Source organism: Eucalyptus grandis, chromosome 6 (genome assembly GCF_016545825.1).
Source record: "Eucalyptus grandis isolate ANBG69807.140 chromosome 6, ASM1654582v1, whole genome shotgun sequence".
In the NCBI taxonomy this organism is placed as follows: domain Eukaryota; kingdom Viridiplantae; phylum Streptophyta; class Magnoliopsida; order Myrtales; family Myrtaceae; genus Eucalyptus; species Eucalyptus grandis.
This window is the reverse complement of record NC_052617.1, coordinates 55,720,263-55,730,712: the sequence shown is the minus strand read 5'-3', so window position 1 is coordinate 55,730,712 and position 10,450 is coordinate 55,720,263.

The following is a 10,450-nucleotide window of genomic DNA, read 5'->3' as shown; positions in this document are numbered from 1 at the left end:
GTTGAGTTCACCTCACGGATGATCCTTAATAATGCTTATTCACCCTCTCCATACTAGTCAATTTTACTTCTTTCACTAGATTATTCAAATAATTTCTAACATTCAGCACAATATTATTATATTTTATAATTAATCTATCATACATAATTAAAATCTAAACATAAGTTGCATGCAATCAACCACTGAGTTTTCTTTTAGGGATTTGTTACTTCACAAATTCGATATCTCCTGGAGTTCAATTTAAAAATATATACAACACGTTTTTTGAATAAATATAACTTATGGTGAATACAATTACTAAAATAACAGAAAATCAATTCATTCAGTTTATATTTAAATAAACTAAATTCTGAATGTTATGAAAATAAAATATTTTATTACTGTTTTATGATTTGAAGTATGGAATTGCTTCCTTATTTACTTTTACATTTATAAAATAACAAGATCAAAAATATGTTGACCACTTATTTCTTTATTGAGTTTAAATTTACAAATGCAAAAGAATTACTAGTTCTTTTCTCTATATTTGAGGATCTGTCATTTATGATATCATGGTGAACTAACCATTCTTTTTCTTCTTCTGATCCTTCTTGTGGAAGAGAGAAGACCATGTCATCCAAAGCACCAATATTAGACCATGCATTCATCTCTGATCTAAACAAATGTTTCATTTAAGTTACACATGCGAGCGCACAGCAAAAAGGCTTACAATCTATTTTGCACTGAATACCAGAAAACATTCTGCTACATTCCTTTACTGACAAAACCAAATTATCATGGGCATTTCGTTAAAAGATCCTTTTAGGCACTCATCATTGAATCAACTAAGGAAAATTTGCAGTTAACTTGAAGCAATATTTTCCTAACCAAGAATACTCGACAATTTCCCTTATTGCAATCATTAACTTGAAGCAAGATAAACATTGAAAAGAAGTCCAGATGAAACAAGTGAATGCATCAATGTTAGTGTAGGTATACATCCAACTGTCAATTTCACTCTCAGATGATTCTGGACATGTTTATACTCATCCAAACAGTACCCCAATGTTAGTGTAGGCATATATGTCAAGTAGAAAACGAGTGCCTTCTTTAAATGGAAAGAAAGCATAGTACAAACGAGAAGATGAAACCAGCTTGGGAAGAGTCATGAATTGTTTCAAAAAAAAAAAAATACAGGTATGAAAAGACGAGGAAAATTTTACCAGTTCCGGAAATTTTTACTGGTTCCTTTGCTCTCTATGAAATGAAGAAAAGCACTTACAACACTATCAGCCTACATCAACACTATACAGGAGTGTCGGCTGCTTCAATCCTTTCTTACCGTCGAAGACGATATGCTTGATATGCTTCCAATACCTCCGGCGCAAGGGTTTCGTCAACTTCAGTGAGTACCTTATAGTGTGGATGACCCCTCACTTTAGCCGAGTTGCTGAACCTCATTAACGACATGACGGCTTCAACGATACGGTCCGAATTGTGCATGCGCCCAAGTAAAAAACTCAATATTGAGTTGTGCCATGTCAGACACTATGAAATCCTCAAAATAATCCTTCAGATGCATCACTTGGTACCTATCGGCTAAGACAAATAGCTTCCTAGCTAGTTCATGATCAAGTTGATCAGCAAGGGATTTTTTACCTTTGTAAAGGTATTCGACAAAAATTTTGACAGCCTCATACGAGGCTTCCTCTATAATAACCGTGCCCGTCTTGCTCTCTGATGAAAACCTCAACATGGCATCGAAAACTGGCGAGCGGTCAACCTGTGGAAGAGGAAACCTAGAAACTGAATCTGATCGTCTGTTTGAGCAAAATCAAAGAAAAGTTCGAAGTTCAAATCCAAAATGGCAATGCAATGCTTACCAGGATTTTTTTGTGACATGCGATCGGAGGCCCTCGGAACCGTCCTCGTCCTTGACGATCAACTTGAAATTAGCGAACAGTTCATCGGGTTCATTGGGCAAAATCAAGAATTCCTTCTTGACCTGCAGCTCTTCTATCTCTGGATGGATCTCCTCGAAGCAATCACGACAAACCCAGAGCTTGCTCGGGGCACCCCGCTTACCGCAGGAATCGCAGACCAGTGACTTCGTCCAGGAGCCGTTGTCCTCGCACCCGATGCTCTATTCGTTCAGCGGCTCCATCGCTGAGTGAGCGCTGCGAACTGGCACAGCGAAGTTGGGTGGTCGAGGGAGAAGTGGATGGAAGGAGAGTACTGCGCAGGGTAGTGCAGGTTGACGCGCGTCAGGGAGGCAGATCTGTGGAAGGAGGTGACGGTGGCAGCGGAGGCGCGGGATGCAAAGGTGGAGGAGGAGGAGGAGGAGGAGGAGGTGAAGGAGGAGGCAGCAGCGGGCGGCTGGCGTGAAGCCGCCGGAGGAGGAGAGGGAGAGAAAATGAATTGGGATTGGCGTCGACGGAGTCTTCTTAACCGTCCGCAACGACCAAGCGGAAATCGGCAGTTATGGTCGATCATAATCAAGAAAGACATCTTGACCTCAAGCTCTTTCTTCATTCGATCGATCTCCTCAGGGCTTGATCATGCCATGGGCCGATCTCCTCACGCCTAATGGGGAGTGGTCGCTCCATCGCCGAGCGAGGGAGTGAGGCAGAGAGGCGGACTGATTGGTTTAGGATTTAGGGTTACGAGAGAACTAATTCGCTTCGCAAAACCTCGGGAGTATTCTTTCTAGTATTGAGCTCATTTGTATTTCGAGAGCATAATACAAAGATACGGAATGAATATATATATATATATATCATAAAAGAGAAAAATATTCAAAAAGTCATAATCCTATAAAATTTTTACTCAATTCATTCTTAACTTTTCAATTTTATTAATTGAATTATAAATATTTTCATAATTCATTAATTGAATCTATTCGATTAATTTTATCTTGAATTCACTGACGTAGACGCTAATTGTCTTACCTAATACGATTAATATTGACTTAGACAAATTTTATCAAAATTTTAAATTATTTTTGGAATTTTTAATTTTTTTTTTTCCCACTTCCTTCTCCGCCGGCCCATCGAAGATGTGAGCCTAGAGACCATACCAAAAAGAAGAATCGTGGGGAACACTTACCTTCGCTGAGTTCCTCGCTTTGGCTCTCATCATTGCCATCATCATCCTCGTCTTCATCTTCCTCGTCACGACCATCGTCTGCATCGTAATTTCCTGCCTCTTCCCCAGTACCTTCCCTAGGTACTTCTGACTTTGGATGAGCTGCATATCTGGAAGACGTCCTCACTTCATTGCTCGTGTCAATGCCTTCCAAGTTCTTTCGCTCAATGACTAGCACTCTTCAATATGCAGTGAAATCTTCCATTTACGTATGTAGATCCCCCAAACTTAAATGCCAATCGATTAGCTTTTCAGGCCATGGCCTTAAATAATGGCATGAGATTCTTGTATCTCCTGCCAAAGCAAATAATACCGTCTACCAACTCTTTTTATCAAAACAATTCGGAGGTGTTATTAGAGATAACAAGTTTCCATTTTCTCCTACCTAGAGATACCAGATCAGTAGTCATTGAGTCCAAACCAGACTTCCAAGTATCCACCGGAATACGGTAACTGTTCATGCCTCCAATTTAGAGTTACCTATTAATCAAATCTACTTAACAAATCCAGTTGCAAGAATTTTGAGCGAAGGACCATATGTTTCGCCCTTTATCAGTAGGATTCGTTGACAATCCTTCTCTCCGCAGCATCTCCTCCAGCCTTCATTAGAAAGCCTTGCGTTTATCCTCAGAGACTTGCTTGACTCTTTTTTTTTTTTTTTTTTTTTTTTAAATTGAGGGTGGGACACTGCAAAGGATTTTATTTCTTATCAAATCTGCTTTCTAAATGACGAAGCCCTTTAACTTTCTAGGAAGCCTCTTGAAAAATAATATGCAGAAGTGACGGGGTTTTATAATTTACGTCAATACAAAATCATCAGAGAAATAAATAATAAATAATGATGACGTAAGATATTTATATAGTTCTATCCAAATATCGATATTTATGTATACGAAAAAAGTTAAGAATAAATAATTCATTATAATCGGATCGCTTCTCATACTTGAGTGTTTTCACTCATAAATTTAATCTCATATCCAAAATATTTATAAATAAATAACCTAAATTTACGGCACAAAAACTTTCAAACGCCCAAGCCCCAAGATGGAACTTGGGGCATCCGTCTTTTTTTTTTTTTTTTTTGGGCGTCCGTGTTCAAGGCTTATGCGGACGTGCGGCTTTCCCTTTCTTCAAGGAAAAACCCACGTCTCTTTATATTCTGCCCAAAGTCAACGACTTCGACCTTAGGCCCCATCTTGCGTAACTTCAACAAGAATTTGGCTTCTACAGTTGGGGATAGAGTTTCTTTCCTTTCCTCCTCTAGCAAAAGACTTATCTACCCCTAAAAGTTAAATAGATAAAATAACAGATAGTGTGCCCATCTTTTATCCTTTAGTGCTTCTTGTTTTCTTTTGTACGTCCAAGGCAAGTACATAAAACAAGAGCTTCTTCATCCTAATTCAAATCCTCAAGAGAAAATATTTCTCAAAAATTTGGTTTAACAAATTATTATCCAAATTCAAACTCGAAATATTAATTTAACAAAATAAATATATCGTATCCATCTTTCAACTGCAGATTTTAGCCTAATAAAGAGCAATATATTATCATCTTCAGCATTCTTGTATGATAAGTCAACAGATATCCACTTGCGATAGGTAGATTCCACAGCAATCTCAATAGAGATCTCACTGCCATGCCATTTGCAACAGGATGCCTTTGTTTCGCGGAAAAATATTTTTCATGAAAATGTTTTTTTTCTCATTTTCTAGCATTTGATTCCCTTAAAAAAAAATGAGTCAACAGATATTTTCTTAGTTAATGAAAAAATTTTCCCACCAAAACTTAAATTCAGGAAAACGATTTCTCTTTTTAAAAAAACTAGAAAACATTTCAAAATATTTTCCTAATCTTAGAGTCCTTGATTAATAAAAAAAAAAAAATCTTATAAAAATTTATTATAAAAATTGAATTTTTAATTATGTTTAAGAATTATGAATTTATTATTATTTTTTTCCTTTTTCTTTTTTGTCTTTTCCTTTCTCCTTCTTCCCCTTCTTCCTCCGCCGGCTAAGTGTCTCAACTACTATTGACAACCTGACGAGTGGCTAAGACATGGGCCTACAAGCTCAAAGCTTGGCCATTCTGCTAGCTCGGGCTCCATCAAGGCTGGCGAACATGCAGCTCGCCCAATCTTGGCGAGGCGAGTTTGCCTATGGTCATTGCCGGTAGAGGGAGGAAGAGAAAAAAAGAAAAGGGAAGAAAAGAAAAAAAAAAAAGAAAATAATTAAAACATTTGAATTTTTTTGTTTGAAATAAAGTCATAAAATTGAAATCATTTTTCAATATTATCCAAACATCAAAAAATATTTTTAATCATATATTATCAAACAAAGGAAAATTAACTGTATTTTTATAAAATAATTTACTGAAAAGCATTTTCTTATATCATTAAATTTTTCGCGAAACATACACATCCCGAGAAGAAATACTTGAGAAATATATAAATATATATTTATATATATTAGGAAAACAAAAGTGAGATTATCCTTTTCTTGATAAGATACTAAGTTTGGTTGAACATAATTTTTGTCTTCACAGTTGTTAAGAATCGTTGCGGAAATTAATTGTGGATGAGTTATCTTACAAGGATAAAATTAGTCAAATGCAAATAGAGACTTCGTAGTCGTGAGAGGTTACTTTCCATAATTATATATTATATCTTTGGTCGTTTTAGCGCCTTTTAACTTGACCGTGCGCTGCAAAAGATTTCCGACTTTTTAGATTTTATTTGAGTCGTCTCTGACCGACTCGTCTTTTGTTGATTAAATAGGGAAATAATATATTAGGTACACTAGTGATGCCATATCATTTGGTCCATTCATTATGGAACATGTGCTTATAAAGGGCCCACTTGCTAGGTTTTCCTCTTGTTTTTACCGTCTCTCTTCTCTCCGTAATTATAAATTATATCTTTTGTCGTTTTAGCGCCTTTTTACTTGACCGTGCGCTGCAAAAGATTTCCGACTTTTCTAGATTTTATTTGAGTCGCTTCCTGACTGTCGCGACCTTCCCGAATTTTTTATGTGATCAATTACCTAAAGAAGGCTAATGGATTATTAAGTCCGAAGACTTGGTACGGACCCTCCCAAGTCCTACCAAACGCGACTTAATGTTAAGAAATTAATCTATTTAAACATGCAATTATATTCAATTTGGAGCCGCCACTAACCAATTAGGGTTGGTTAGAAACCTAAGTAAAGTATGGGAGAATACTTTACTTTTTGCGAACCGAGATTCAAGAGGTCGGGAATTGGTTACGCTAGATTAGTCTAACGCCCTTTCGGTACCTTTTATTTTAATTTCAAAAATATTTTGCAGGCAATGTTGATTAATTTTAACCTAAGCTACTAACATGCAAATGGTGGTCATACGGGTGCACAATTAATAAAATAACATTCGAATAAAAAAATGCTAATAAAAATGCATGTCCTAAACATGATTTCTAAATGACATGACACCTAATTTTTCTTTTTCTTTTTTTTTTTAAATGTTAATTATATGCGATCTTAATTTAACTTAATATGCATGAATTTATTTTAATGACATGCGAGATGCAATTCATATGATATGACTTAAACTTATCACTATATATATGCAATCTAATTTATATAATCCTAAATATGCATGTGCTACGTGATATGGGATGAATAACACGGTAATTCTAGATGCTTACCCTTTTATGATTTTTTTTTTATGAAGATTCAATTTTTAATGCATATATGCAACCTATGCTAACAAATGATGATATGAGATTAATTATGAATTAACCTATTAACTAACCAATGAAATGATTTTTTTTATTTTTTTAATGACATAATGTTTTTTATTGAAAAGAAAGTAACTTAATGGTGCAATGACCATCTTTTAGCATTTTCCTTTTGTTAAGAAAAAAATTAATTCTAATTCATAGGGCATGCATAACATTTTTTATTCCTCTTTTTGTTTTACTAAATGAAAGTTGACTTAATCTAAAAATATCTAGGTGCGTTGCTTTAATATGAAATGTATGGACCTAAGCACCTAAGTTCTAGATATGACAATTATTTTACTAGTAAACAAATTCTAATTAAACCCTATTATGCAAATTAATTAATATGTACCTAATATTTTTTTTTTTTTTTTTTTTTATTGAAATTCGAAATTAATAAAGAATAATTAAACTATCTAAAGTGAATAACATTCTAATTTATTTTAGGAATCAATTTAACTTAAACTATATCTTATCTTAAAAGCTATAAAAAAAAAAATCAAGACACGCTAACATTATTTAAAATTAGCCCTAACAAAAATCACCCATCTAAAAGTATAATCTAAAATTATAATCCTATAAATGTAATTCTAATTTACTAACCCTAAAAATACCGTCCTAATTTACTAAACCTAAATGCTCTAATGCAATATTTAGATTTTTATGCACTTTTTGAATTTTTTTTGAAAATCTTTTCAAGCAAGTAATTATAAATAGAAAACTGAAAGAGAAAGAAAAAGTGTGGGGGGGGTTCTCGGGGTTCGAAAGAAGTGAAAAGAATGAAAGGTCTTTTCAGGGTTTTTCGTTCATGCCTTTGAAGAAAATCTGCTGAAGGAAAAGTCAGAAGAAATGTGCAGAGAGAAAACAGAGGGGAAGTGACGTGAGAGAGACAGGTGAGAGAGAGGAAAAAAAGAAGAAAAAGAATACACGAGAGAGAAGAGTCAGAGAGAAAGTGACGTGAGGGAGGGAAGTGAGAGTAGGAGAAAAACCAAAAAAAAAAAAAAGAAAAGAAAAGGGGCTACAGTCCGTCTTCTCCGAAGCCACTGGTGCCCGCTGTTGCCCACCGCACCTGCGCCACCCGCGCCGCCAGCCGCCGCCGCAACGCCAGCCACCGCCGCGTCTCGCCACCTCGCTGCTCTGCTCGCCTCCGCCACCGCTGCTCCGCCAGTCACGCCGCGACTTCCAGCCCCGCCGCCGACGCCTGCAGCAGCTCCTTGGCTTCGCCTGCAACCCGCCGGTTCGCGATTCCAGCCAGTCATCGCCGCGCCACCGCACCGACACCGCCTGCAGCCGAAACTCCCGACGCCTCAGATCCCGATCACCACCCGTCGCCCAGCAGCTGGACCCAAGTCGGATCGCTATCTGACCCGACGCCTGCTGAAGCCGCACCCCTGCCTCGTCCGCGTGCTCGTGCTGCTCCGAGCCACCATAGACGCTGGCAGTTCTTTGTTCCTCCGACGATTGCCGCTGCCGTGCCCGATCTCGCGCCCCCGCACTCCTGTGTTGTCGCCTTCGCCTGGAGACACCGACGGCCTGGCGTTGTTCTGCTCCGCCCCTGTCAGCCCAGGAGCCGCGAAACGCAGACCATCGCTGCACACTACCTCGCTGCAACTGAGCCGAAGCCCTCCACTCCGGCGCCTCCGACGCACCAGCCCGCGAGCCCTCCTCGCCGACGCCCGCGCCAGTAGCCTGCGGGTCAGCTGCGTTTCGCCGGACCCCCGCACCGCCTGTGTCCGCCGCTACAACATCCCAAGCTCCGCCACCTGCTGTCTCCCCTGTTTTCGCTGCAGGTCCGGTTGCTACCCAAGCCTCGCCGGAGTTCCGACGACCGCCCCACTCCAGCCACCACGACCCATCACTGAAGCACCGTTGCTGCTCCCATTTTCCAAGCCTTAGGTAGTATATTTTTATTTTTTATTTTTTACTTATTCCATGTTATGTTAGTTTTTTTTTTAAGTTTAATTATTTGTAGTATTGTATGTTAGTATTTGTAGACCTTGTAGACATTACGAGTTTTATCCAAAATTAAGGTAATTATTAATTTGACCCGTAAGATGTCGAGTCATTTTTTAATTAATTTAGTTTTTAGGAATTTTGATAATATTTCAATCATTAAATCATTATAGAGTTAAAATAATTGTTAATTTAATCCGTGAGACAACGGATTATTTTTTCGGTTATTTTAATTCTTACCTTTATAATTACTTGTTTGAAAAGATTTTCAAAAAAAAATCAAAAAGTGCATAAAAATCTAAATATTGCATTAGAGCATTTAGGTTTAGTAAATTAGGACGGTATTTTTAGGGTTAGTAAATTAGAATTACATTTATAGGATTATAATTTTAGATTATACTTTTAGATGGGTGATTTTTGTTAGGGCTAATTTTAAATAATGTTAGCGTGTCTTGATTTTTTTTTGTATAGCTTTTAAGATAAGATATAGTTTAAGTTAAATTGATTCCTAAAATAAATTAGAATGTTATTCACTTTAGATAGTTTAATTATTCTTTATTAATTTCGAATTTCAATAAAAAAATAAAAAAATAAATATTAGGTACATATTAATTAATTTGCATAATAGGGTTTAATTAGAATTTGTTTACTAGTAAAATAATTGTCATATCTAGAACTTAGGTGCTTAGGTCCATAAATTTCATATTAAAGCAACGCACCTAGATATTTTTAGATTAAGTCAACTTTCATTTAGTAAAACAAAAGAGGAATAAAAAATGTTATGCATGCCATATGAATTAGAATTAATTTTTTTCTTAACAAAAAGGAAAATGCTAAAAGATTATCATTGCACCATTAAGTTACTTTCTTTTCAATAAAAAACATTATGTCATTAAAAAAATAAAAAAAAATCATTTCCTTGGTTAGTTAATAGGTTAATTCATAATTAATCTCATATCATCATTTGTTAGCATAGGTTGCATATATGCATTAAAAAATGAATCTTCATAAAAAAAATCATAAAATGGTACGCATGTAGAAATACCGTGTCATTCATCCCATATCACGTAACACATGTATATTTAGGATTATATAAATTAGATTGCATATATATAGTGATAAGTTTAAGTCATATCATATGAATTGCATCTCGCATGTCATTAAAATAAATTCATGCATATTAAGTTAAATTAAGATTGTATATAATTAACATTTTTTTAAAAGAAAAAGAAAAATTAGGTGTCATGTCATTTAGAAATCATGTTTAGGACATGCATTTTTATTAGCATTTTTTATTTGAATGTTATTTTATTGATTGTGCACCCGTATGACCACCATTTGCATGTTAGTAGCTTAGGTTAAAATTAATCAACATTGCCCGCAAAATATTTTTGAAATTAAAATAAAAGGTACCGAAAGGGCGTTAGACTAATCTAGCGTAACCATGTCCCCGGCCTACTTGAATCTCTGTTCGCAAAAATAAAGTATTCTTCCATACTTTACTTGGGTTTCTAACCAACCCTAATTGGTTAGTGGCGGCTCCAAATTGAATATAATTGCATGTTTAAATAGATTAATTTCTTAACATTAAGTCGCGTTTGGTAGGACTTGGGAGGGTCTGTA